This window comes from Ambystoma mexicanum, chromosome 1p, assembly GCF_040938575.1.
Source record: "Ambystoma mexicanum isolate Mex_15411 chromosome 1p, UKY_AmexF1_1, whole genome shotgun sequence".
Lineage (NCBI taxonomy): Eukaryota > Metazoa > Chordata > Amphibia > Caudata > Ambystomatidae > Ambystoma > Ambystoma mexicanum.
The window spans coordinates 694,061,504-694,089,170 of record NC_090921.1 but is presented as its reverse complement, the minus strand read 5'-3'; the positions used below and the strand labels follow the sequence as shown (position 1 = coordinate 694,089,170).

At 46.4% G+C, this 27,667-nt stretch overlaps 1 long non-coding RNA gene across 1 annotated transcript in view; it reads right to left on the bottom strand.

Moving 5' to 3' along the window:
* The window catches only part of LOC138579686 (uncharacterized), a 111,109-nt gene extending 100,760 nt beyond the window's left edge, over positions 1-10,349 (bottom strand). The window contains exon 1 of the long non-coding RNA XR_011304122.1: positions 10,215-10,349. This is a non-coding gene — a long non-coding RNA (uncharacterized lncRNA). The remainder of the gene's footprint in view (positions 1-10,214) is intronic.
* Between the last annotated feature and the right edge of the window lie 17,318 nt (positions 10,350-27,667).

Sequence of the window (27,667 nt, the reverse complement as noted above, 5' to 3'; positions counted from 1 at the left end):
GACGGAAGTGTAGCGGATACCCAGGAGGAAGTCAACCAAGAATTTGTAGACTATTACAAGGCATTATATGCAGACCATGGGGGTAACTGCCGAGACACGATAATGGAAACATTGGAAGATATTGGGTTGCCTAAGATAAGCGAGGAAGAGAGAGAAGAGCTAGACGCACCGATCACCCTGGAAGAGCTGGGGGAGGTAGTGAGACGGTTACCCACTAGCAAGACGCCAGGGACGGATGGACTCCCGAGTGAATTTTATAAAGTGTATGCGGATGAGATTCTCCCCCCGCTGTTGGAAATGTTGAAGGAAGCATTTGAGACAGGTAGTCTGCCAGAGTCATTGAGAGAAGCGACCATAATACCGCTACCCAAACCCAATAAGCCGGGGCACAGCTGTAGCTCGTACCGCCCCTTGTCGATGCTTAACCAAGACAGCAAAAATGGCAGATAGATTGAAAAGGGTAATTGGTAGATTAATACACCCTGACCAGACGGGATATGTCCCAAACAGGAACATCTCGAATAATCACAGGCGGCTCCAGCGTATTATTGAAGATGGTAACGAACACACCGGGGAAATGGCGATAGTGTCCTTAGTTGCAATAAAGGCCTTTGATTCGGTTAAGTGGCCATGGTTGATGGCGGCCCTAGAAGGGTATGGGCTGGGGCCGGGATATGTACGATGGGCGCAGATCTTGTATCGGGAACCGCTGGCCAGGGTTAAGACAGGGTCGGTGATATCGGAAAGGTGGCAGCTCGGCCGGGGTACTATACAGGGTTGTCCGTGGTCCCCTATGCTCTATATACTGGCCCTGGAGCCTCTAGCGATTTACCTAAGACAACAGTATGATGCAATAGGCATTGAGGTGAAAGGGGAAAAACATTTAATTTCTTTATATGCAGACGACATGTTGCTGTACTTGAGGTACCCGGAAGAAAATCTTCAATATATTTTGGAGGTAATGGATAGATATGTGGGTCTTTCTGGAATAGCGGTGAACCCCCAGAAGTCAAGCATGTTCCCGCTGGGCAGGTATACGGGAATTCCGGTGGAGACGTTACCTGTACTACCGGTACCATGGGCGGTTGATACGTTCCGATACTTAGGGATAGACATTTACCACACTGTGGAAGAAGAGCATAGGCATAACACTGAGGTGGCTCTGGAAAAGATTGGAAATTTCATGCGGTTTTGGGTGAGGTTGCCCTTAGCTATGTGTAACGCTCACCTGATTCCCGTAGAGGTGCCGGTCTTGACTGGGCGTATACCGTATCTTCAAAGGTGATGTGTAACACACGGCTGGCTCTTTGGGCTGGACCTCTGTGCACTGTATGTCTGACTCGAAGGGTAAGATGTCTGCAGATAGAAAATATGGGATTAAGGAACTGGGTTATTGAATGTCTCTCTCTTCTTCCCTTTCTCTTCTCCTGTAGAACCCCAAAGGTTAACGCTCTCACCTTAGGTAAGTGAACGCCGTGCTCTCCATCTGCCTCGGGGCAGGGTGCTGTAACCAGTTTCTTCACTGGATAAGGGGAGCAGGCCTCTTGACTTCAGAGGACTGCTGTCCGTCGTTTACTGCACGAACGGTAAGTTTCGAGTAATCCTAATGTCTTTAAAGTCTTTAGTAATGATGTCTCTTGTTTTGCAGGGTTCCGGCGATGGCGGATGACGGGCTGAAGTGAGTTGAAGATGGAGCCCGTGTGATGAATAGAAGCGCCTGGAAGCACGTAAGTAAGCGCTTGTTGCCTGCTTCACGATGCGCTCTGTCTTTTTATTTTGCAGGTACAAGTTCAGAGCGGCTGCAGGGTGCCGGAATACCCACTGGGTTAGATGTGGAAAGGAGTAATGGCACGTGAGTATTAAAGTTCCCCAATGTCTTTAAACGCACCTTGTTTTGTCTTTCAGATGCCGGATGCAGCGCCGAAGGCCTCCAGAGCGTGCGAAGAGTTGGTAAGCTTTTGTCTTTCAGATGCCGGAATGCAGTGTGAAGACCTCCGGAGCGCACGAAGAGTAGGTAAGCCTTTGTCTTTCAGATGCCGGAATGCAGCGCGAGACGTTGGTGACAGCCGATGGACCAGGTAAGTGAAGAGTTGTCACTGAAGACCGTAATGCTAACCTGTTCTTTCTTGTCTTTATAGGTGTTGCTGAAGACTGGATTCAGGATGGTAAGCCTTTTTCCTTAGGCCCAGGATCAGATGCAGAAGACACGATGAGCGTTCTGCTGCAGAGGATGCAGAATAACGCAAAGCAAGATTCATCCATCGGGTGTGGTTTAAATAGCCTCCTGTAGTGCTTAGGTGTCTCCTTCCACAGCCACGCCTAGGTAAGAAAAGAGTTCCTGCTTTCCAGAAGAGTTCCAGTGTTCTGAATCTAGGGAGTGGCTCCTGCCCCACCCAACAGGAAAAGTAGTTCCAAACAGAAGAGGATCAGAGGCTCAACTGGCAGGCAAGTAAGCAGCATGGTCTGCTGCAGGTAAGTCCACCCAAGCATTATGAGCCCGGCGCTTCCAGCGCTGGGACTGGGCATATTTATGAGCCTGGTGCCACTGGCGCCAGGACTGGGTCCAAAAGGTCCCAATTGGGACTGGTTGGCACTCGGAACCTGGGTTATGGATCTGCTTCCAAGGGAGTTGGGAAAACCCTGACCTTTTGGAAGCAAAGATCATGACACTATGATGGGGAGGGGAGCGATGCTCAAGATGGTGGTCCTGCCTAGGCTCCTGCCCTATTTTGCAAACATCCCATATCTGATCCCCAAGAAGTTCTTCAACAAGCTCAATGGTATGTGTAGGGATTTTTTTTTGCATGGCGCAAGGAGCAGAGTGGCATTATGGAAGTTACAGAACTTCCATGAGAGAGCGAGGATAAAATTGCCCAACTACGAGGTGTATTATGTGGCAAGCCAACTGCAGTATGTTGCTAAATGGCTTTCTGATGACGAAACCTCTGAAACCAGGTTGTTTGGTAAAGATTGCACACCCTTTTACTTGAAAGAAATGATGTGGGTACCCAGAGCAGAACTGAAAGGGCGTCCCAGGATGATGCTGCTGGGGTGGAAGATGTGGCGCAGAGCGTGCACGATGTTGGAAAATACAACTCCATGCTCTCCGCAGATACCGTTGGTTGCATTGACGGGGGCGGATGTACAGTTAAGGAAGATAATCAGGAACCACTGGGAGCCGGTGGGGCTTGTAACCATGGGAGATATTTGGCCGGAGGGTTCATTTGTTGCCTTTGAGGAGTTGCAGGATGTTTCTGGGTTGCATTCGGTTCAGTATATCGCATACTATAGAATGGTGAAAAGAGTTAAAGAAATGTGGCCTGAAACCGTGCTGGAGGGAGAGCCAGACGTCATATTAGACATGATCTACGACATAGCGGAAGGGGGGCACGAGATATGAGATGCTGATGCAAAGAGTGGGGAAAGAGGTCACCCAACTGAGACTGGATTGGGAAACGGAAGTGGGGGCCCCAATGGAAGACTGGATGTGGGAACGGGTACAAGGGTATCATAAGAAGGTATCTAGAAATGCTAGGTTGAAACAGATACAACTGTATGTCACACACAGGGTATATATGACACCCCAAAGAATATCGAAGTTCGCGAATGTGGGTCGGCAGGCATGCCCCAAGTGTGACGACGAGAATGCGGGCATGGTACACATGTTCTGGGCGTGCCCGGTCATCACACGCTTCTGGAGCGAGGTGGAACGTAAATTGGCCGAGAAGGAGGTCAAGATTGTAATAGACACGGTGTGGGCCTGTGTGTTAGGGGTGTTCCCAAGACCTAAGAAGCTAGCACATGTGAGCAAACTGAAAGACTTAGCATACGTGCTGGCAAAAAGGAGAATAGCCATGGGATGGAAGACATGTCATAGACCACGGGTGGAGGTGTGGTGGAAGGACTTGCAGAAATGGGCGGAGGCGGAAACTATGGTATGGCAGGAGGCAAGCAGTGTTGGGGGATTGGAGGGAACGGAGTCCCTGATGGCCTGGAAATTACTAATAGCGGAACCGTTTGGGTCAATTCCGGACCAAGGTGAATCCACGGAGTAGGAGTGTCCGCCACAGGATGCAGATATGGACTGTGAAGAGGGTTGGGCTTGGTCTGGTGGGTGTGGAGGGGGGCGCAGGGCATTAATGTGAAATGTCCTGATGACACATGCTCTGCCTGTTTGGTTTGTATTGTTTTGTTGGATTTAATAAAAAACTTTACAAAAAAAAAAAACACACAGCTAAATCGGGTAATAGATTGGATTGGGTGATCTCCCGAAATCTGATGCTAGAAATAAATAACACCTCCCTATGTATATGGTCAGACCATTACATCGTAGACTTCACTAAACTCTTAGAGGGTGTCTAAATAATAAAAGAAACTAATCCCAATCCTGTTAAAACGGTATACAACCATAACTGTAAAAAAAATCAAACTCTCATCTCCAGAGCTTTCTTCTTGATATTATATCCACTACAGGCGGTGCTGATCCTCCTGAAACCTTGTTTGAGACCTACAACAACGTTTTGACTAAAATGTTGAATATAGTTACTCTGGTTAGGAGGAAATTGATGAGGGAAAATTCCAATTGTAAAAACTGGTACTCCCCTGATCTTTCCATTCTAAAAAAACAGAAAAGAAGTATCAAACCAGTGTGGCTAAAACATCCCAACACTGCAAAGAAGGTGAAATGGAAAGCCCTGGAATTGTCCTACAATCTTAAGATAATCAAAGCCAAAAATAAATTCTTCAAGAAGAAATATTAAGAGCCAAAAACAATTCTAAGAAATTATTTGAGACCCTTAAACTTCTCGAAAGCCTTAGTCCAACCAATTCATCCTACGGATCAGGACTGTGAAGAGGTCTGGCTGGCCTTTGCAAAAAACCTTATTTTATTTTTTTTTTGCAAACGAACAGCTCACAGAAAGATCAAAAAGGACCTGAAAAAGGATGCGGCTTCTTGCTCCTAGTCACCCTCCATTTCCCAACAAAACAAAGGTCAATGTAAATTTTCCTTCAAACATTTCTCATACCAAGATATGGACTGAATCCTGTCCTCAATTAATCCAACATCTTGTAGAGATAATATTCGCCCGGCAAAACTAATGTTGGATAATAAAGACATCTTTATCCCCTTTTTCACCCGCTTTTTCAATTCCTCCTTCGATTATCTATCTGTTTCAGAGGCAAGTAAGCATGTTACCATCACCTCCCTGTTAAAAAAAAAAAAAAGGCTGGCCTTGACCCAAAAGACACCAAAAACCAATCGCCAATCTCTTATTGAAAGTCCTGGATAAGGTAGCCACAAACCAATTGCAAACACACTGTGAGTCGAATCCATTCTCCACAGTAAACAATCTAGGTTTGGGGAGACCATCGCACAGAGACTGCCCTAAGAGACCTGCAGACTAACATGCTGGAGATGATGGACCAGGCGGAAATTGGACTTCTGGTCCCCCTAGATCTTTCTGCAGCTTTTGATCTGCTGGATCATGAACGTCTGCTCAACACACTTTCAGATATCAGGAGTTGCACAACCGAAGCTGTAAACGGAATACAATATTTATCTAGCAGACAGTCTGCTGTATGTTGGGAAGGTACCTCTGCTAGGCTCTCCCCATTCCTCTGAAAGATTCCAGCAGGGGGCACGTATTTCACCGATATTATTCAATCTGTATATCAGACCTCTCTGTAGTGTATTGGAAGAGAAGGGGATCTTTTTCACAAACTATGCAGATGACACCCAGCTTGAAATCAGCGGCGATCATGATATAAACACTTTAAATCTGAATACCATCTATGACATTATTGAATGCTGTATGACTAACAATTGGCTCTGCCTCAATGGAGCAAAAACCAAGCTACTTGTGTCCGGAAACACTGAGACCAAAGCCAAACTAGGAGATGAATACCCTGGCTTCAGTTTTAAGTATTGTTCTATCCACGTTGTCGGTAAAGTTAAGATGTTGGGTGTGTTCCTTAATTCGTCTCTAGATGTGGAGACTCAAACAAGTTACATCTCAAGGAACTGACACCCTTACTTGAGACTTTTAAGGAACATCAAACCCTACATCCCGGAGGCAAATTGTGCCTCAATTGCCCGAGCTATTATGCTCTTACGCCTGGACTACTTCAACGCTCTGTTGTTGGGGGCCAGCAAAAAAGTGCCTGCTACAACTTCAAATTCATCAAAGGCCTCCCCAGGTGGGAGCATCATCTGGCAGACAATCTTTGCAAAGCTATCCATCAATGATCGGTTTCAGTTTAAGACTGCATCAATAGTGCATAAATGCCTCTTTAGCAAGGCTCCTGCCTACCTGAAGTCCCATATTGCACTATATAAACCAGGACGCACTTTACGCTCCACCAACCAGGGACTTATCAATGCTTGTAAATTTAAAAGAGCTAAGTAGCTAGGAAGAGCCTTTTCCACATTGGCAGCACAGACCTGCAACTGCCTGCCTATGCCCCTACACATGGAAAAAAAATGAGAACATTTTTTCCGAACCCCTCTTTCAGATGTGTATAGGCGCGTTATAAATACCATAACATATATCATTAGTGTTAAGCACAGTCCACAGGGATCCTGACTACCTGGACATGATTTTTTTTCTGAGTCCTGTCTTTCATGTTTGTCCTGCTTGTTCGTGTGTGCCAAGATGCCTGCGGGTTCCCGGCGCAATATAAACAAATAAATAGATAAATAAAATAAAAATGATTATAATAGAATCTGCCATGGTTTCACTGAGATGATCAATCAGCCCCATGATCGTATGTATAAAAGTAAAGTTGTCAATTCCCATTGAGTTCCAGTATAGGTTACATACAATCAGTCATTCAGTGCTTTTAGTTCTTATACTAGCTGTCCGAATCTTCAACACTTGTGTGTGTGCGTTTGGATTCCACATTTTAGTTATTTCTAGTGCTATTCCGTTCTTTCTCAATGTTAATAGACCTGATTTTGGTCTACCTTTATTTCCCTTCAAAGCTGGATTGAGGTGGGGTGTAAATTCATCCAGTGTCGGTACTACCCGTAACCAAGTTTCCTGCAAGCCGATGATGTCGTAGTCCTCCCATTTCAATTCTTTAATTGCAAACAAGTGTCCAAAGCCTCTCATGTTCCAGCTACCCAAGACCTTCTTATTCCGTGATTTTTGATGGCCTACTTAGGCTTTTCTTTTATTAAGCACTAGCGCTTCAGCCAACCAATCCCAGGACTCGTTCAGCTCCGGTTCGTAATGATCATTCTGAAGCATTGTCACTTTCCTAACTGAAGCTTCAGATCCTACTATAGTAATTGTAAAAGAGGGTTTAGCTGCGTGGCCAAGTTAGATCTTTTATGATTGGTGGCTGTTTAATTGGCTTATTACTAGACCATCTTTCAGTCTCATCGCTGGATTTACTCTTTGCTTCATCTGTTGTGTATGCCTTCTTGTCAACTAGACGTTTACATGTAGGCATTGTTTCTGCTGGCTTTTCTATCAGCCCAGTGATAGAAAAAGCTGTGACTCTTCTAGGATAGCCTGCTTGGTTCGATTAGATTCAAGATGAACAGCTACTTCACCGAGACAACCCTCATTTAGAAATTCCACCCTTGATATATTGTTGGTCGTGATTAATCGCAGTCTTGGAATATGGTGTAGCAACCTTAACACATTTGCCCTGTTCATTATCAGGCCATTGTCGAGATGTAAAATCCTTTCCAGAACAAGGCACATTTTTTTTGCTCCTAGAGGCTTGGTTAATTTGATGTAATTTCTCTTCAGCTCTAGGGACTTGACTACAGATCTGTTGTCATGCTCTTCAGTAATCTTGGTAGGTGTTAAGGACATGGCCAAACACTTCTCCATCATTGAGAAATGAGACATGCTCTCCTTTAGCTGCTGTAGATTTTCTTTCATTCTATTATCAGAATAATTAACTGAATGTTCCTCTTTGGTTACCTGCAGACAGCTCTGCTCCATCGTTACTGCCAGGTGTTTTTCTTCCAATGTCTTGAATGAATCATAGGGTTTTTCCATCAGGTCTTCCATAGAATGGTCGAACTTTTTATTTATAACTAAGGCCTTCTGTTTACTCACAAACTCTATGGCATCCCATATTTTCTTCTTTATCGTCCTCGAATGAGTACTTGAATAGATTTAGAAGGGATTCAATACAGTCTTTGTCTAACGAAGGTCTTTCCTGACGTTTCTTGGGGATTTTATTTGCTTTTTTATCACTACCTGCCCCCTCCACCCTTCCCGATCATCCTGAGTTGGTCCTAATTGCGGCCCGATGTTCGTTTTTGGGCTAACAGAAATGTTCAAGTTTCTCAAGAGCTTGCGAGAGTCATCAGATATGAAGCTTACATTTTTTTTTTCTTTTGTTCTGTTTCTGAAGTTCGGATTGCTAATGTGTTTTGGAACCTGTTTTCACTCTTTTGATTTTTGAAAATATTGGGTACTCTGTTTTTTTTTTCTAATCATAGACGTGGCTACTGGAGGTCATCGATCATCCACCATCACAAGTCGACGAATAGCGGTCTCAGTTTTGCTCCTTCTGTGTGAAATTTTAATTGCACTAGGCTTGGGGGCTGGTTGAACCAGCGCCTGTAAAACCGTAATGCTGCCATCCAGGGTAGCCGGCTGAGAAAATGCTTCCGAAGTACTTTGGTTGCCTATGTCACCTCTGGCTCTTGATTGTCTTCTTGTCTTCTGCTCCTCTATTAAGGGATCAAGAATACTGTGAAATATATTTGCAGTTTGTTCTCTATTTTTATATAGGTTTCCCTGAACCACTGTTGTGAAACCTTCTACAAAAAGCATTTTAGAATGCAACATCACAACAAGCATGTTTCAACTTCCAGTTGATCACCTATGGTCTTGTACAATTTTGTAAATGGGGCCATGGCGACCCTTAATGCTGCCATGGTACTGATATTAATACCTGATGCTGTAGAGTCCCTGTTAGGCCGTATACAATCCTTTTTTAGGTGAGCTGTTTGATAGGATGTATTAGGTGATTCTGTAGTTGATGAATCACTTGAAGAGGAGGTTCTGGAACTATCCAAATCAATCCTCAGGCTTTTCCTTCACTGAAGCACCCCCTGAATTCATAGGGACTCCACTTATTCTGCCTCTTGACAGGGTCTTTTTTGCTGATTTAGGCTTGATGGCTGATTAAAACCCACTAACAGATCTTGAGCTTTATTTAGGGTCACAAGGTTGGCATCCCAACTCTTCAGTAGCACCGGGCTACCATTTAGATCTTTCAACTTGATACCATCATCCCTTTGTACCATTATGTTTACGATCTCCCGTTTTAGGGATCGTCTTGCACATAGGTTTGCACGTGAGTTTGTTCCAGCAAATTCAGGCTTTCCAGAAGCACAGCATCATCAACGTCTCCAGCACATTTTTTATTAGGAGTCAAGGTTATTTCAAGTCCAATATTTTCAGTTGTAATTGTGTTTTGATAATGAATTCTATGTTTTGAAGTACCCATACTGATCCCCAAACCAACTGGTTGCCAGCTGGTAGGTCTTTTGGGAAATGTTATCATTTTTAAATTCAACAAATTCTTTTGCAAAGAGCTGCTATGCGACTGAATAATGGATTGTATAGGTGCATGTATGTTTATTGAACCAGTCAGGTCGTCCTTTAACTGAGAAACTTTTGAAGTAGGAGCCACAGTTTTGGTTGTGTAATTAGCGGCCGTGAAGGGCTGAGACAGTGCCGGTGCTAAGAGGCATCATTCTTTTTCCTTATGGGTTATTTGCTCACAATTTGGCTGTGGTATGCACAACTGTGGTTTGGTTATTTCTGCTGCAATCAGTGGCAACCTTTGTGTAATCTGCATCGTTTTCTCGTTGTCACCCATCCTGTTGTACCAAATGTAAAACCCTCCTTCTCCCAGAGCAGGGCCCACAGATGATGAATCCAGTTCATGGGGCTGCTCATGGAGAAGGTTTTTTTCCACAAGTTCTTGTTTCTCTAAATATGATGCTGTAAAAGCTGTCACTGTAAGATCTATAGCTGAACAGATCAGTCTGGACACAGTCTCTTTGGTAGTCGTTTACTTGAACTCAACGTACAAGATCAGATATAGTAATATTGCAGGAAGTAAGATATATAGATGAGAGAGACATCCACCAGCCCCTCACTCTGGCCAGGTCTTAATCAACTGTCAACCACCAAATCCAGAACGAGGAACGTTCCAACACATCAACATTCCATTACCTCTTACACACGTCTCTACGCTGCAACCTCCAATTGTTTTGTCCCAAGTTGTGCGAAACTCCTCCATTACATCTGCCATCTGCTCCCTTTCGTGAAATCTTTATAATGGACATCATCACGCCGAACATCCTGCTTGTAAACACGGTACATCAGAGAAAAGAACCTCAGGAAAAACGGACGCAATGTTCAGGGATGACGTAACATTGCAGGGTTCTTTTCTTTTCTTCCCAATACGATTCTGTATGGGCGAGCGCTCAGAACGTTGACACCGTCATCTCAACGAAACGATCACCATCACCCGCATGATCTCGCTGACATCATCAATTATGGGAAAGATACAGAAGAAAACAGCTCTTCACCCAACGGTCCTCGCAGTGGGACCTTTCCTCCCACTGCTGCCGGACTCCAAGTCCCAGAAAATGCACGATTGCAACAGCACCCTGCCTCCAATTCTTCAGGAGCATGATCAATGCAGCCCCTCAGACCACATCCTCTGCCTCACCGCTGACAGCTAAGGACCGCTACCACTTGCCTCCAATCTCTACCAGTACAACTCTCTAGATAGCACCAGCCTGGATGCTGATTGCTGCGCTGATGTCCCTCTGTGCCGTTTCACTTTTTTCTCTCTTTATAAGAGACAAACTGCGCACCTTCTTGGCAGCCGCTCTGTCTTCTTAAGGCGCACCCCCAAATGCCCCTATTAGCTTACGGCCCACTCTCTCAACAATCCGGTGTCTTCCCACCTTTGGGGGCCCGGAGCCCAGGGCAGCTCACCTTTGGGGCCCGGGGCCAGTGAATGTCTCCTCCTCTTCCCTTTCGTTCTTACCTTCGGCACCTGTTGTCTTCTTCCTTGCTGTTCACGGTTTCTCTTCCTTTTTTTCTTCCTCTGCCCTTGTTACGCTGTTCTTCCGAAATCTTGTTGCCACTGTAAAATCTATAGCTGAATAGATCAGTCTGGACACAGTCTCTTTGTTAGTCATTTACTTGAACTCAACGTACAAGATCAGATATAGTAATATTGCAGGACGTAAGATATATAGGGGAGAGGGCCATCCACCAGCCCCTCACTCTGGCCAGGTCTTAATCAACTGTCAACCACGGAACCCAGAGCGAGGAACGTTCCAACACATCATCATTCTATTCACATAGCACTTACCTAAACAAAACTCAGTTAGAACATAACAGTCACCAAAACATCAATTATAAACGGGTGGGGGGGGGGGGACAGTTTGTGATAATGCTGTCTGCACACTCTAAACAAGCAGTGCCGTCAGTGCGGGCATTATAGTCATTGCAGTACAAGCGTGCGTTTAACACAGCGCAAGCATTTCTTTAAAAAAAAAGTAGCAGGCGCTCCTCTCCAGAAAGAACATGGCATGATAACCTGTTCTGAGATTAGATTTGTCACTGACCTCAGCAGCGATGTCAGCTTTCACCGAATCAGTCCTCAGCTTGCTCCATGGCGTGGACTCCAAGCCGGACTCCGGCATGCTTGTTCTCTTCTGCGATTGTCTGCTTACCTTGAACAGTTGGCCAAGTTTTTTCTCCTTTTCTTCTACCGGCGATATAGAACTTGATTGCTCTTCTGGGAAAGCTTCCAAATATCTTCTTCCTCTCGCCGGCACTTCGCATCAAGGGATGCTTATATGAAGGAGTCTGAATTAAAGGAACAGCAGACTTTCTTCTTTCCCAGCACCGGAGCAGCATAAACACCAGCAGGGTCTCCCACAGCCAGACTGCACTCCTGCCAGGTCTCGCCCTGGCCTTTTGCACCAAGAGATGCTTATAAGGAGGAGTCTGAATTAAAGAGACAGCAGACTTTCTTCTTTGCCAGCATCGGAGCAGCAGAAACACCAGCAGGGTCTCCACACAGCCACACCCAGACTGCACTACTGCCAGCACAATTTCAATTACAAAGGGAGTGAGAAGAAAATGCGAGTGAAATGGAGAGTCCGCCAAAAACAGGGCATTGCAGTAGTCCATTTTGTTGTCATGTTATACATTTCTTCATTCACTCATATATTTTCCTATCATATTTATATTTTATTTTGTATTTGTATTTTTTTGTGTATTTCTTCATATATTTCATACTATAGTCATTTGTTATTTTTCACTTGTATTTTGTCATGTTCACTTTTCTCCTCATGGACTTGCGTGATGACATCACCACGTGCTCCGAGACATCATACAGTTAAAACCTTTATTTGTCATTTTCGAATTACACCAAATTACGAAATACGAATCAACGCTGCACCGCATGGTTCCGACTCCCCAGCCCCCCTTCACTTTGTGCTAGGACGTCACCATCCGACATGCTTGCAACTTTAATTGGAACATCGTTCAAACATAAGGAGGGGTTTCGGAGACAAAGTGAAAAGTGATAATTGGCAATTTTAATGAATTTCAGTTTAATGCCATTAACAAGTGGTTAATATAGGATCCCCATATGTCTGGGGGGTCTTGTATGAAGGGGGAGAGTTCTGATGAAGTTCATCTCCGTGTCCTGGAAATATGCTACATCTTGCAGCCACAATTGTAAAGTGGGAGGCCGTCTTCTCCCCCACTTTATCGATATACTTCTTTGGGCTAGTACTAACAATAGACCGGCTAATTTTTCCGCTGGGGGTTGGAGGTTCTTCGTATACCCACGCAGTGCTATCATGGGGTTTAGTTTGAGTCGTTCACCTATTATTGCTGAGGTTTTACCTAGGACCTTGTTCCAGTACTGTCTGATCAGTGGACATTCCCAGGTTAGGTGTCGATATCCTGCAGGGGATTCCCTACATCTTTCGCAGGCCGTTGACTCTGATGGTTGATGTCTGTTTCCTGGCCAGTGTGTAATACGCCTGGTGCACAAAGTTGAAGTGGATCAGCTTATGTCTTGAATTCAGGGACACTTTTTGCGTTTGTCGTAGTATGTATGCCCTCTGTTATTGTGTCGTTTAAAGCTCTTTCCCATCTCACCTTTGGAGATGTTGGCTGTTTCGTGGTATTTGTCAGTAGTTCTTTGTAGATTGTGGATACCAGTCTGCCCTCCCCTTGTGATTCAATTACTCCATGCAGGAGTTGCCATGTGGGCGGTTGTGTCGGGAACGTAGGAAGTAGTGATTTTAGTGTGTGACAGAGACGGAAATAGACAAAAATATCTAGGGCTGAGTCTGCTCCCCGCTCCCTTGTTTGTTCGATTGTTAGAAATTTTCCATCTGCAAACCAGTCATTTAGTGTGACTATATGTAGTTTGTCAGCCCACTGTAGGTACACTTTTTCAGTTGTGAGTGGCATCCCTGTGATGAATCTTGCTGGGAGCAGGGGGAAAACCTGACCTCAACCTTACACTTCTTTGCAATCCTCATCCATATCTCATATGTGGTCAGTACTATGTTCAGGGTTTTTTGGGGTACGTGTAGGTGTCCTATGATGACTGCTCATAGTAGATTAGGGGTAGTCAGGGCCCATTCACTTTGGACATGTAGACAGATGAAATGGGAGGCATAACAGTGACTAAGAAATTGTGCCTGTGCTGCCCAGTAGTAACTTTCCATATCTGTCATGCTTACCCGAACCTCTGCGGGAGCGACGGAGTCCTCTGGCTCTTCCCTCACTTCCTACTTGCCCAATACTGCTGGAAGGACTATCTGCCCAAAAAGGTGACGTTTTAGAAGGAGAGGTGAATAGCCCAAACCACACCCCTCTTCCCTGGCCCTTCTAAATCTAGAAGTTTAGTTCCCGCTAACTAGGGTATGACTCACCTTTCTGTTTTACTTGGTGAGCTCTCCATCCTGCTCTTGCAGGGGCGCCGTGTCTGGGGCCCGGTGGGCGTTGTTGGAGATGGCCGCTAGTAACAGCTAATGTTTAGGTACTTTTTTAGTTCAGATAATGTCTAGGACCAGTTGCCTCCCTGGTCGGTTTTCTTGTGCCAAGGGTAAGTTCAGGAAACCAGTTCACTCACTGGATTCGGAGTTGGCCTAACAGGTAAATTCTGGTACCAGGTAAGTTCAATATCCCAGTTGCCTCACTGGGTTGCTTGCATTGCATGATTTAAAGTCTGAATGAGGAGAGCGTGCAGAGTGAACGTTTCTGATTCTAACCTTTGTCTTTCTCTTACACAGGACCGCTCTGGGAGTCACTAAGGTACTGGACGGCAGCATGAGTAAGAGGAAGTACCAGAAGCAGTTCCAGATGAAGACCGCACGCCGGAGGTGAGTAGCTGTAGGCGTTCTTGGAGCGGTACCTTAGCGAGCGGCAGAGAGAGAAGAAAGCCCTGATGCAAGCCTGTTGTTAATCACCTGTTCTTGCCTTCCTTTTCAGGTGCTGGTATGCTGTGGGAGCTGCGGGACGCAGGCGAGCAACTCCAGAGAAGGAACCCGCTGTCAAACTCTTCTTTCTGCCTCGAAGCCGACGGTCGCAGAATCCACACGGAGATAACAGGTAAGCGGAGGAGTCCGGTTAAGCGTGTGATACAGAATTCACATGAAGCCTGTGTTGGTCTCTGGGCGTGGCTTATATAGGCAGCCACGCCCAGAGACTAGACGGCGCTTCTTGCTTTGAGCTGGAAACCATTGTCCTTGTTGGAGGAAGCAGGAAGTTCTCTTGAATGTGATTGGATGATGAGGTTTCCCTGATGACACGCTCCTGGTTCTCAAGGCCTTAACCCATGCCACTCCTGATTGCCTTCCCCACCTATCCCTGTGAACCAAACAGAAAGAGGGCCTGCAGGTATGCCCCTGGCCCGTAACCATGACAGTCCTCCCCCTCAAGGCCCCTCCCAAGGGTGTGTTCTCTGGTCCTGGCTTGGTGGGATTGTCTCTATGAAATTTGCGTACCAGACGGGTAGAGTGTAGGTTCCCACTTGGTTCCCATGACCTGAGGCCCATATCCTTTTCAATCTATTAAGTAATACAGGACCTTTTTTTTTACAATTTTGGAGTCTAAGATCTGTTTGACCTCAAATTCTGGCTCGTCCCCCTCTACTATTATGGGAGCAGGTGGTGCTTGTATTCAGGTCCCAGGGTGTACCGGTTTTAGTAAAGAAACATGGAACACTGGGTGGATGCGCATTTGAGGCAGTAACTGGAGCTTCATGGCCATAGGGGAGACTACTGCTTCGATTGTAAACGGGCCCAGGAATTTGGGTTGGAACCTTTGGGCCCCTTTCAATGGAACATATTTTGATTCTAGCCATACGGAGTCCCCTACTCGATAGGCTGGAGCTTCTTTTCGGTGACGATCGGCGTGTCTCTTTTGTGTAGCCTTAGCTGCTTCCAGGTGTGTTGTCATGTCTTTGACAGCTTGTGTAGTTCGGTCATGTAGGGTCTGGATGGCTGGCATTTCAATGATCTCCGGTGGGTCGTACGCAGATATTCGAGGATTCCGTCCATACAGGGTGTAAAAATGAGTCAACTGTGTGGAACTGTTCGTCGAGGAGTTGTAAGCATATTCTGCTATCCATAGGATTTCTGTCAAGGAGTGATCAGTTTGATGCAAAAGACAACAAAGGTATTGCTCCACGGTTTGATTTGTGCGTTCCGTCTGTCCATCTGTTTGTGAATGGTGACTTGTAGACAATCGGATCTCTATCCCGACCAAAGAGCAACATTTCTTCCAGAATTGTGACACAAACTGGCTTCCTCTGTCGGAGATTAACACGGACAGGAAGCCATGAAGCCTCACAATGTTGTTGAGAAAGACTTGAGCCAAGACTTGGGCTGATGGAATGCCTTTTAATGCAATCAAATGAGCCATCTTGGTAAAGAGGTCAACAACCACTAAAATAGTGTTATGACCAGAGCTGGGTGGTAAGTCTGTGATGAAATCCATGGAAATGGTGTGCCAGGGTGTGGGTGGTATCGCCAATGGTTGTAATAAAACAGCTGGTTTTTGCCTTGAGGCCTTATTTTGAGCACAAGTTCCACACGAGTTGATAAAATCGGTGATGTCTTGCTCCCAAGTAGGCCACCAATAGGCTCTTTTGATTTTCTCCATGGTCTTTGCTATTCCAGGGTGCCCTTCAATTGGTGAGCTATGGTAAGTTGTAAGAATTACTTCCTGCAGGTTTCGTGTTGGGAGTTATAGGCGTTTCCAGTAATATGGCAGCCCATCTTTCACTGAAAAGGCGGTTCCTTTCCTGGCCCACGTCAGTAGTTCCTTCTTTGGTAAGTTGTTTCTTATCTTTCTTTTTGATCTCTTCCCAAGGACTGTCTCCACAAAGGCCTAGGATTTGGTCTCCTGGTATGTTTACTGGATCGGGGATGTAGAAGGCTTCTTCCCCTTTGCCTATCCGTGATAGTGTGTCTGCTTTGCCGTTCTTGGTTGCAGGTCTGTAAGTGATCACAAAATCGTACTCTGACAGAAAGAAGGCCCAGCAGAGTTGTCGGGATGATTGGGCTTTAGCCGAGCGCAGGTATTGGAGGTTCCGATGATCGGTTAAGATGGTGAATGGTATGTTTGGCTCAGAGTAAATAATGCCTCCATTCTTTGAGGGCTTCTTTGATTGCCAGCAGTTCATTGTCCGTGACCACATAGTTCAGTTCTGTGGGAGAAAACTTCTTCGACCAGAATGCTACTGGGTGAAGGTGGCCAGTGGTTGTATTCCTTTGAGACAAGACAGCCCCCATGGCGATGCTGGAAGCATCAGTCTCTACGACGTTAGGGCTGCGGGTGTTGTAAAACGGGTGCGGATGTGAATTTTTTCTTTAAAGCAAGAAAGGCCTCGTCAGCCGCAGGAGTCCACTCAAATTTTCAATTTTTCGATAGGAGGGAGGTAATCGGATGTACCATGTGCGTAAATCCAAGTATGAACAGCCGGTAAAAATTTGCAAAACCGAGGAAGCTCTGTGCTCCTTTCAGGGACTTGGGTGTTGGCCAGGTGAGTATAGCTTCCACCTTCCTGTTGTCCATTTTGATGCCTTGTGGACACTACTTCGGTGACATGGAAGGAACATTTTTCTAATTTGGCATATAAATTGTTGTCACGTAACTTGCGGAGAACTGCTCGCACATGTGACACGTGTTCTTAAGGGGTTGCCGAATAGATGAGGAAGTCGTCGATATATACTACGGCGCACATATCCAGTAGTTCTCGTAGGACATCGTTCATAAAGTGTTGGAATGTAGCCGGGGCATTACATAGCTCGAAAGGCATCACTTGGTATTCGTAGAGACCGTACTTGGTGCGAAATGCAGTTTTCCATTTGTTACCTACTTTGACGCGTACCAGGTGATAGGCCCCTCGAGATCCAATTTTGTAAATATTTGAGCCCGGCTTACTTGGTCCAGTAGTACAGGGATTAGGGCCAGCGGGTACCTATTCGTTACCGTGACCTGATTAAGTGCCCTGTAGTTGATGCAAGTTAGTAACTCTCCCTCTTTCTTGGGGACAAAAAAGAGGGGAGAGGCCGCGGGTGATTTTGAAGGACGGATGAAACCGTTTGCAAGGTTTTGATCCAGGTATTTTTTTAGATGAGCGTTTTCGTCTTCTGTCAAGGCATAAATCCGGCTACATGGGACTCGTGCTCCTGGTATTAAATCGATTTCACAATCATAGGCACGATGTGGTGGTAATGTGTTGACCTATTCTTTGGTGAATACGTCTTGGTACTCCTGGTACTCAGGGGGTAAGGCCCCTATCAATCCTAACACGGGTGTGGTCTTTGGAGAGGCGAGTACTGGGAGTTGAGACACCTGGTTTATAGTCCCATAACAATGGTTGCACTCCTTTGGGAAGGTTAATGTTCTGGCGCGCCAGTCTATCTGGGGATTTTGCTTTTCGAGCCACGGTATGCCGAGTATCATCTGAAACTGTGGGGCTGAAATGAGGTCAAACGAGATCAGTTCTTTATTTCCATCGTGACAGAGCAGAACAATTTATGCGGTACATTGGTTTACTGAGCCGGAGAGTAATTGCGTTCCATCCACAGCAGATACGTTCTCTGCGGTTGTCTTGGCACAAACAGGGAGTCCCATCCTACCAGCCGTGGCCAGATCCATGTAGTTTCCAATGGCGCCACTGTCAATAAAAGCTTCAAGGGCGTGCAGTTTGGTTGGTTGCTGTTGGTCTACAACCACCACCGGAAAAGCATAGTGCGAGGTCTGATTAGTTCTTTCCCCGCTTGACAAACCGACCTTTAAGTTTGCGGGGCGCCAGAGTTTTCCATCTCAGTTGGAGCCTTTCCCCCTCTGTGGCTCCTACCGTCTTTCGTGGAGGCTTGGTGGTACAGTTGTAGAGAAAATGTCCATCCTGACCACAGTACAGGCACAATTGTTCCTGTTGTCTTCAGTCTCGCTCTGCCTTGGTGAGTGGTCCACGTATACCACCTAACTGCATGGTTTCAAGATGGGGTTCTGCAGGTGGACGACCTGATGGTTCCTTGGGTCGCATGTAAAAGGTTCTGTTCTCTGAGCGGATGCGTTCAGTCTTTCTGGCCTTTAAGCGGTGATCGAGTTGGATGGTCAAATCAATGTCGACACGAGCCTCCAGAGATGCTGGCTAGCCCCCCAACTGCAAGAGCAGGGACTACCCACACCACAGGTGAGACCAGAGATGGTCTGTGACTCCATCTGAGTCCGCCGATCCACGGAATCGTTTTATCCCGAGCAAATACGAAATTTGCATTGCGACCGCATCCCAACGAAATTCTACCAAAAATAGCACCTTCCTCAAGACCGCCGCTATTTCACCATTTTTGTGCCTTTCTCTTTGTGCCTCCATTGCAACCCACGAGGCATTCCACACTCAAAAATGGCCGACGCCCCCTCGATGCTGCTACACAGCCCCCATCTGGCCTGAACAGGTTGGATTGGCTGTCCAACTATTCTTTTGCACAATCTGATCGCCGGCAGGCGCACGCCGGCCCAACCCACAAAGGCCACCCAACAAGGCTGCCTGTCTGGAGCCTGTCCGGAGGCTGACGAGGATCGAGGCACAGAACTCTGCCCAAAGTCGGTAAGCCGCTCTTGACTTTAAGCCTACCTTACCCTCACGCCGCGACCTCAGCATGAGATCTACTTTGCACCGAAGTTACTGACATTCACTCAGAGGTATATGTAATCCCACTTGCCAGCTTGCTCCTGTTATTCACAGCGGCCTCACCGTTGCAAAGCCCTGTTATGTGTAAACATCCCTGTTACTAATTGCATAGTCAGAAACCAGGCGCACCATCTGTCACGAGCGTCATAGCGCACTCAAACAGTCTGTATACATTGCACCCTAGCCATTGTCTAACACATGCTCATGGCCGCTTATGTCAAGCTCGCAGTATCACACGCATCATATGCTCGTCTCCTCCTCCCCATAACCTCCCGCCCGAACTAATTGTGCTCTGCTTACAAATTGCACATTACTTGAGGAGTACAACCTGCCAACTACTATCATGTATGTATCATGCACTCTTACGATCTGTACCTCAGTATCCTAATTGACTATTGCCTAGAATTGTAGAGCCAACCTCAATTATGCTTGCATTCCCGCTTTAAGAATGGTATACCAGCACTGCTGCATGTAATTTAACATATCTATCAAATGTGATCATCTACTGGACTGTAGTATTCTTGCTCACAATGTACGTGGTGCACAGATAATGTTGACATAACTCGTGTGGTACAGATAACGTTGACATAGTTCGTGACCTTGTTATTTATTCTAGCCCGCATACTTAGTCTATAGCCTCCTTACATCAACTAGCGTGATCTACCAGTCTGATGGTTGCAGCTCACTAGGTTTGTGCCGTACAGATAATGTAGCCACAGTAGGCGACTTGCTACTACCCCAGCCTGCGCAATTGCCTAGTCTTTAGCCGCTATTGCAATATTTGCTTGATGCAAGCCTATGTACCTCACTCAGCATCTAATTCTAGGTGTTCATCTTGCATTCTTGCCAACCAGACCCATATGAATTCAGGTGTTTATCCACGTATTTCCTGCCAAACTGCCTTATTTTGATACCAGGCATCTATCTCGCACTCCTGTCATACTGCCTCATTTCATCTTTAGGTGTTTCTCTATGCATTTCAGCCAAACTGTATCACTCTGACTGTAGTTACACACGCCTGCTATTCAGAATAACCACCATAGCTTGATGCTTTTACCCAGTATGTATCTACTTACCTCCTACCTGCTGGCCTATATCCTGATCAGCCTCAATACTGCACTATCCACTAAGATGACTCCACTATTACCTAACATGCCTGCCTCATCTAGATCTAACAACCAAGTACCTTACTTAGATTTAATTGAGCCTCAGGTACTGCCACCCTCCAGTCACCCTCGTATGGCTACAAAAAGGAATCTTGGCCATAGTCAAGCTACCCAAAATACACAAGCCTTTGGCACGCTCATTGCCTAATAGACAAAACCGCAGAACGCAACCACTCTGACCCAATCCCGTTACACAATTCAGTAACTTATCACCTAAACTTCACTCCTCACCCCCTCATAACTCCTCCAACTTGGGCACCCCCCAACCCTTACAGGACAAGCGCCATACTACACAGGACAAGCGCCACACTACCACCTCAGAAAAGACAGACTCCATTCCCAAAAACACAGCCAGTCCTAAGATCAAGGGAGCTTTGATCAACGCCAGATCGCTGGTAGCCCATGCCACTGAAATCGCAGACTTAATACTGATAGCAGACCTTGACTTCCTTGCCATCACCGAAAACTGAAACACCCAGCAGCAGGCCCGATGCTCATGTTGGCAATCCCAGATAATTATACCATCTTGAGACAAGACCGACCCAACTCTAGAGGAGGTGGTGTCGCCATTATCCATTAGTGTAGTCTCACCATGAGCCCCCTCCTGTGAAACATTACCAGTAAAATACCTCTCACCAACGCCCAAACCCTTAACATCTACTTGATCTACCGCCCAACAGGCCCCATTGGCACCTTCGATGAAGACCTCAACTCTATCCTGGCCAGCAATCTTAAAAGCTCCACTCAAGCACTCACCTTAGGAGACTTTAACTTGGGCTACAATGACACGGAAGACCATCCCGCCAGCACTATAGCCAACACTCTATCTGAATTAGGCTTCACGCAAAGATGCACGTCACCAACTCACTCGAAAGGCAGAACCCTCGACTGGGTGGCCGACCATAACTGCCTAGCGAATATTACAAACATCTCACCTTTAGCCTGGACCGACCACCATCTGATCTCATTCATGCTCTCCACCGATAGACCACCACCTCCGCCCATTACTAAGGCCCCACCCACTCTCACCAGAAACAAGAAAAACATCACAGCAGAAAGACTTATGCCTAATCTACTTCCCACTCTCAACACATTGCCAGATGACCTGAACCCCGAGTCCATGGTCGAAGAATATAACAAGGTTATGGCCTCCGCGATGAACCACATCGCCCCACTCAAACTCCGATCAAGTAAACCTAAAACACACCTTAACAAATGGTATGCACCATTCCTCAAAAACTTAAGGCAGCAAAAAAGAAGTTGTGAGGCCACCTGGAAAAAAAACCTTCAGACTCAAACAAACTCAAACTCTCCAAATTAGCAGCATTGTACAAAAAAGAAATCTACCTGGCCAAACGAACCTCATTTGACTCCCGTATATCCCAAGCCAAATCAAACATGAAAGAACTCTTTACAATTCTTAAAGAAATAGAAACCCCCATAGCACCCCCTGACACATGTACCGAAGATAAAAACTGGTGCTCAGACATTCAAAATGCCCTAGCTAATAAGATTGTGACTCTTCAAAGCAAAATTTCTAGCAAAAGAGCCTCCCTGAATAACACTCTCAACTCTAAAACTCACGACAGACCCATGCATACCGACTTAGCCCGTTTCCAGTTCGCCAAAGTCAATATTCTGGAAGTGGAAAAAATCATCCTATCTTTGAAACCGTCCAATTGCCAGGGAGACCTGTGCCCTGCTCAGCTCATCAAAGATGCAGCCCGGGACCTCTCCCCTTTCATCACAAAATTGATCAATGCCTCCTTCGCCACTGGATCTATCCCCACTAACTTAAAACAATCCTGGGTACTCCCATTACTGAGAAAACCTACTCTCGACTCTGCCATACCCACCAACTACCGACCCATAACGACCGTTCCCTTTCTCCTAAAAATTCTGGACAATGTGGCCTATGTTCAAATACAGAAGCACCTGGAAGAACACAACCTCTTAGGTTCCAGACAGTCTGGGTTCCGGCCCCAACATGGGACGGAAACCGCTCTCATTGACCTAAAAGCCCAGATTGATTCACTTAGAGACAACGGGCAAGCTGCCTTACTCCTTCTCCTTGGCCTATCTGCAGCTTTCGACCTGGTCGATCATTCTGTCCTATGCTCACATCTCCATACTGCAGCTCACTTCTCAACAGAGGCCATCACATGGATCACATCCTTCCTTAACGGTAGGACCATGAGGGTCTTCTCTCCCACGGCCGCAGCAGACCCCATACCTATCACTTGCGGCGTTGCCCAGGGCTCCTGTGTCTCCCCCACACTCTACAACATATTTACCAAGCCCCTTTTCGATGATTTGGATCATCTCGGTATCACCTACACTAATTATGCAGATGATACTCAGATCCTCCTTCTGCTTTCTGGAGATTATGGAAAGGATTTGGCCTTGTTAAATAGGGTGTATATCATCATCCAGGCATGGATGGCCACTCATGGACTATGCCTGAATGATGATAAAACAGAACTCATTATCCTGGGTACCACACTCAATATAAAGAAACTACAATTCCTTCACGATTGACGGAAACAACATCAAAGTTGGACTGGAGGTCAAAACACTGGGATTCTACCTAGAGTCCAATTTCTCCTTCAAAAGACAAGTGAGCTCCCTTGCATCCTCCACGGCCCACACATGCAAATTAATCCGCGCAGCCAAACCTTTCCTGTCGGACTCTAGTTGCCCGACACTCGCCAGAGCTCTTATTTTCTCTCGCCTTGACTACTGCAATGCCCTTTATCTGGGATCTACCAAGGCTACCACTAGCAAATTGCAAACCCTTCAGAACAATGCCTTAAGAGCAGCTTTGGGCATTTCCAGAAGGGAACACATTACAAATCTCAGCCAACAGAACAATTGGCTAGCCACCAAAGATAAAATCCTTTTAAAAACGGCATCACTCATTCATAAGTCCTTGAACAATGCCGCCCCAACCTACCTCATCAACAGATTCCACCGCCAGTCATCACTAAGACCCACCAGAACCGCATACAGAAACCGCCTATCTGTTCCCCATTACAAACGGGCCACCATAGGGGGCAACAGCTTCCCAGTAAAAGCCGTTTTGTTGTGGAACTCCCTGCCTCCAAACCTTAGAATTGACATGCCCTACCAGAATTTCCGCTCACTGGTAATCTCATGGCTGAAACGTGAGACCCAATAGACGTTGAAGCGCCTAGCGCCCCTGCACATACTGAAACCACTTGTGCCCTCTTGCTTACCTGCCTGTGTGCCTCCCATTTACCTGTATATAATTACCTGTATATAATGGCCTGCTGGCCTATTACTGATTTGTATATAACACTGGTGTACATTATTCTTGTATTATGTATATTCTGTGTACTGTAACTAAGTTTCGAATATTCGTGTAAAGGCTGCGACCTGATACCCCCGGGTACGATCGCGCATTATAAAGGAAGTTTGCTTCTCTTCAGGCCAGTTCGCCTCAGCCACAAGCCGATTGAATATCCCAGTTGCCTCACTGGGTTGCTTGCATTGCGTGATTTAAAGTCTGAATGCGGAGAGCGTGCAGAGTGAAAGTTTCTGATTCTAACCTTTGTCTTTCTCTTACACAGGACCGCTCCGGGAGTCACTAAGGTACTGGACGGCAGGAGGAGTAAGAGGAAGGACCAGAAGCAGTTCCAGATGAAGACCGCACGCCATAGGTGAGTAGCTGTAGGTGGTCTCAGTGCGGTACCTTAGCGAGCGGCAGAGTCAGAAGAAAGCCCTGATGCAAGCCCGTTGTTAATCACCTGTTCTTGCCTTCCTTTTCAGGTGCTGGTATGCTGTGGGAGCTACGGGACGCAGACGAGCGACTCCAGAGAAGGAACCTGCTGTCAAACTCTTCTTTCTGCCTCGAAGCCGACGGTCGCGGAATCCACACAGAGATAACAGGTAAACGGAGGAGTCCGGGTAAGCATGTGATACAGAATTCACATGAAGCGCGTGTTGGGCTCTGGGCGTGGCTTATATAGGCAGCCACGCCCAGAGACTAGACTGTGCTGCTTGCTTTGAGCTGTAAACCATTGTCCATGTTGGAGGAAGCAGGAAGTTCTCTTGAATGTGATAGGATGATGAGGTTTCCCTTATGACACGCTCCTGGTTCTCAAGCCCTTAACCCATGCCGCTCCTGACTGCCTTCCCCACCTACCCCTATGAACCAAACAGAAAGAGGGCCTGCAGGTATGCCCCTGGCCCGTAACCATGACAATATCAGGCAGTGCTATCCCACCTTTTACAATTGGCTGAACCAGGGTTGTGTGGGCCACTCTTGCTGGTTTGCCAGCTTGAGGATTAGGCTCCACAGCCTTTGAAAGAATTTCCCTGATAACAGCAGGGGCAGGTTCGTAAACGGATATAGTCGTTTAGGCAGTATAACTATTTTCACTTTCGACACTGTCCCGATATGGTAAGCGGTAGGTGTTTCCATCTGGCTATTTTATCGAAAAGTGTTTCCAATACTCTCCCATAGTTATCTCGGTAGAGTTTATCGTGTTTCCTGGATAGCATAATCCTGAGATACCTGATTCCTGTGGACTCCCAGCTAAACTCGAAGTTGTTCCGAAATGGAATTGTGCCGACTGTTAAGGGGAATACCGCTGATTTAGTGTGGTTGATCTTTAGCCCCGAAAAGCCGCTGAATTGAAGCACTCCCCTCATCACTGGATTCAGGTTTGCTGCAGGGTCGCCAATGAAGAGGGCCATTTCATCAGCGTATAGGGAGAGGATTAGTTTGAGGTCCTAGGGACAACCCTCTTTCCATGTGTTTAGTTCTCAGGTTGGCTGCTAGAGGCTCCATTACCAGGGCAAACAGGAGGGCTGACAGAGGGCAGCCTTGTCTGGTCACTCGTTTGAGTTCTATGTATGTGGATTGTGTCTTCCCTAGTGTGATCTTAGTTAGGGGTTGTTTATAGAGTAGATAGACTAGTTTTAAGTATTAGTTTCCAAGTCCTAGTTTTTTTTATAACACCACAAAGAAGTACGCCCATTCGACTGAGTTAAAGGCTTTTTCAGCGTCCAATAGGAGTGCCGCTGCCTGGGTTGAGGGTGCCAATGCTTCGATGATGCCGAAGAGCCCCCGGATCCCAAAGGTGGTGTTCTGCCCTGGAATTAATCCAGCTTGGTCAGAAATCACGAGGCCAGGCATTAAAGGGAGTAGGCGGGAAGTAAGAATTTTTGCAAGGATTTTATTATTTACATTTATCAATAATACCGGCCTGTACGAGGCTCATTCCCCCAGGGTTTCCTTGGTTTGTGTAACAGAATAACGTTCGCTTCTCTTAGTGTAGGGGGTAAGCATCCTCTTTCTAGCGCCACATCATACACTGATAATAGGATCGGCACTAGGATTGGGGCAAAAGCTTTATAAAATTCACCTGTCAGGGCCCAGTGATTTGGTTCCCGGTAGCTCTTTAATAGCTGTTAGTATCTGCTCCAGCATGATTGGACACTTTAGGGTTTCTCTCAACTATCCCTCTACCCAGACCAGTTTTGTTTTGTGTGAGTACTGATTAAGGGTTACTGGGTCATCTGGTACCTTGGAGCTATATAGTTCTTGGAATGTTTCTACTATTTCACCTTCAGTAAATACTAGTTTCCCCTGGGGTCGCAAACCTCCTCTATTTGCAGGGGTGTTCTATCTGCCGCTAGCAGCCGGGCTAGGAGTGCTCCTGGCTTCTGGCCTTCACCATATTGACGAATCTGGTGCGCTCGCACCAGATACCGACTCACGTTCAGCATTGGCCCTAAACTTATCTAGTTCCTCTCTGAGGTGGGCTAGAGTTTGAGGATCATTCCGATTGGCGTATGACCTATCTAGTTATTTTAAATGGGTCTTGTTGTCTGCTAGTTCTGTTCTAATGGTTTTCAAAATTCCATTTTCTTTGGATCTGTGCGATGTTTGAACTGCTTGCGAAAAATCGGGATAGACTTGTATCTCGTCGCCATCGTAGTATAGGTCACCTTTTTCCCTGGCAAGCCACAGGATAGTGTTGCGGTCTCTGTAATTAAGGAGGCGTACGATGATGGGGCACGGAGGTAATCCTGGAACAGGGCGACTGGTCAGCACCCGATGCGCTCTCTCGAGATGGGACAATGAGTTTCCTCCAAATAGCTCTTTACACATGTCATCGTCGAAGTCCTCCATTTTCCTCGGTATCTGCCGCTCTCTCACTCCCCACAAAGCGAATGTTGTTGTGCCTGTTTCGCCCCTCTAGGTTTTCGTTCTTGGCCACCACTCCTTTTAATTGTGCCTCTAGTGCTGATACTCTGTGGTTTAGCGCTGTAGTCCCATCTTCTAAATCGGATACTCTTTGTTCTGCTGTGTCGAGTCTGTCGCCGTGCTTGTATAGTCAGTGATGTAGCAAGTCTACCTTCGAAGACAGGTTGTCTAGTTTGGCATCGAGGTTCCCCATGCCGGCCTTGAGTTCTAACATTACTCCTATGTGCATTTCTGGGATGGGGCCTGCTTCTCCTTCTTGCTCCATAGTTGTCAGCGGGGGTTCTGGTAGCAATTGCGTAGTTGGGGTTTTAGCAGCAAGCCCTGCATCAAAGTTCAGTTTTCTCTGTGTTTTGTCCACTTTTCCCATCTTCAACTTTGGTGGTCACTCTGAAGGGTGGTGATATTAGTCTGGTTGGGTCTTGATCCAGTGAGCAAGGTGACTAATCTGGCAAGGGCTGCAGATCTTATGCTGGATGATGTGTTGGCTGTCGGTTGCATGGTTCAATTACCACGGGTCTCTAATTTGATCTGTCACTCCCGGCTCGAATCGCCTGGTCCCATCCACCAGGGTGGTCTCGTTGGCTTACGCAGTTTGCCTGTTTCCTATTGTGACCCCGCTGATTAATGGGACGCTTTTCGCCTGGTATATACACTGTACTATCGCACCCCCTGCCTCTCCCCGCCAGCGTCGATTTTGGTTGTTGTTCCCAGAGGTGGCTGGTTTGGTGGGACACATCCTGCTGTCTTGGTCGTACGGGTGTCAGGGTATTCGGGGTGTCATGTTCCCTTTCTACTGCTTCCTGTTCAGTGACTATTGAGGTGTTGGTTTGAAGTATTGTCCTCTCATGCAGACAGGTATTTCAATCAGCTCTATCGAGTGGGCTACAAGGTGCTGCTCAGAGTTCAGGATTTTAAACCTTGCTTTGGTGGTTTGGTTGCTACTCTGTCTGCGCCTTAGGTCCGTGTGATTGGAAATCCCTACGTGCATAGCTGTCACTGGCATAACAAGAGCCCCTGCAGCCACCCG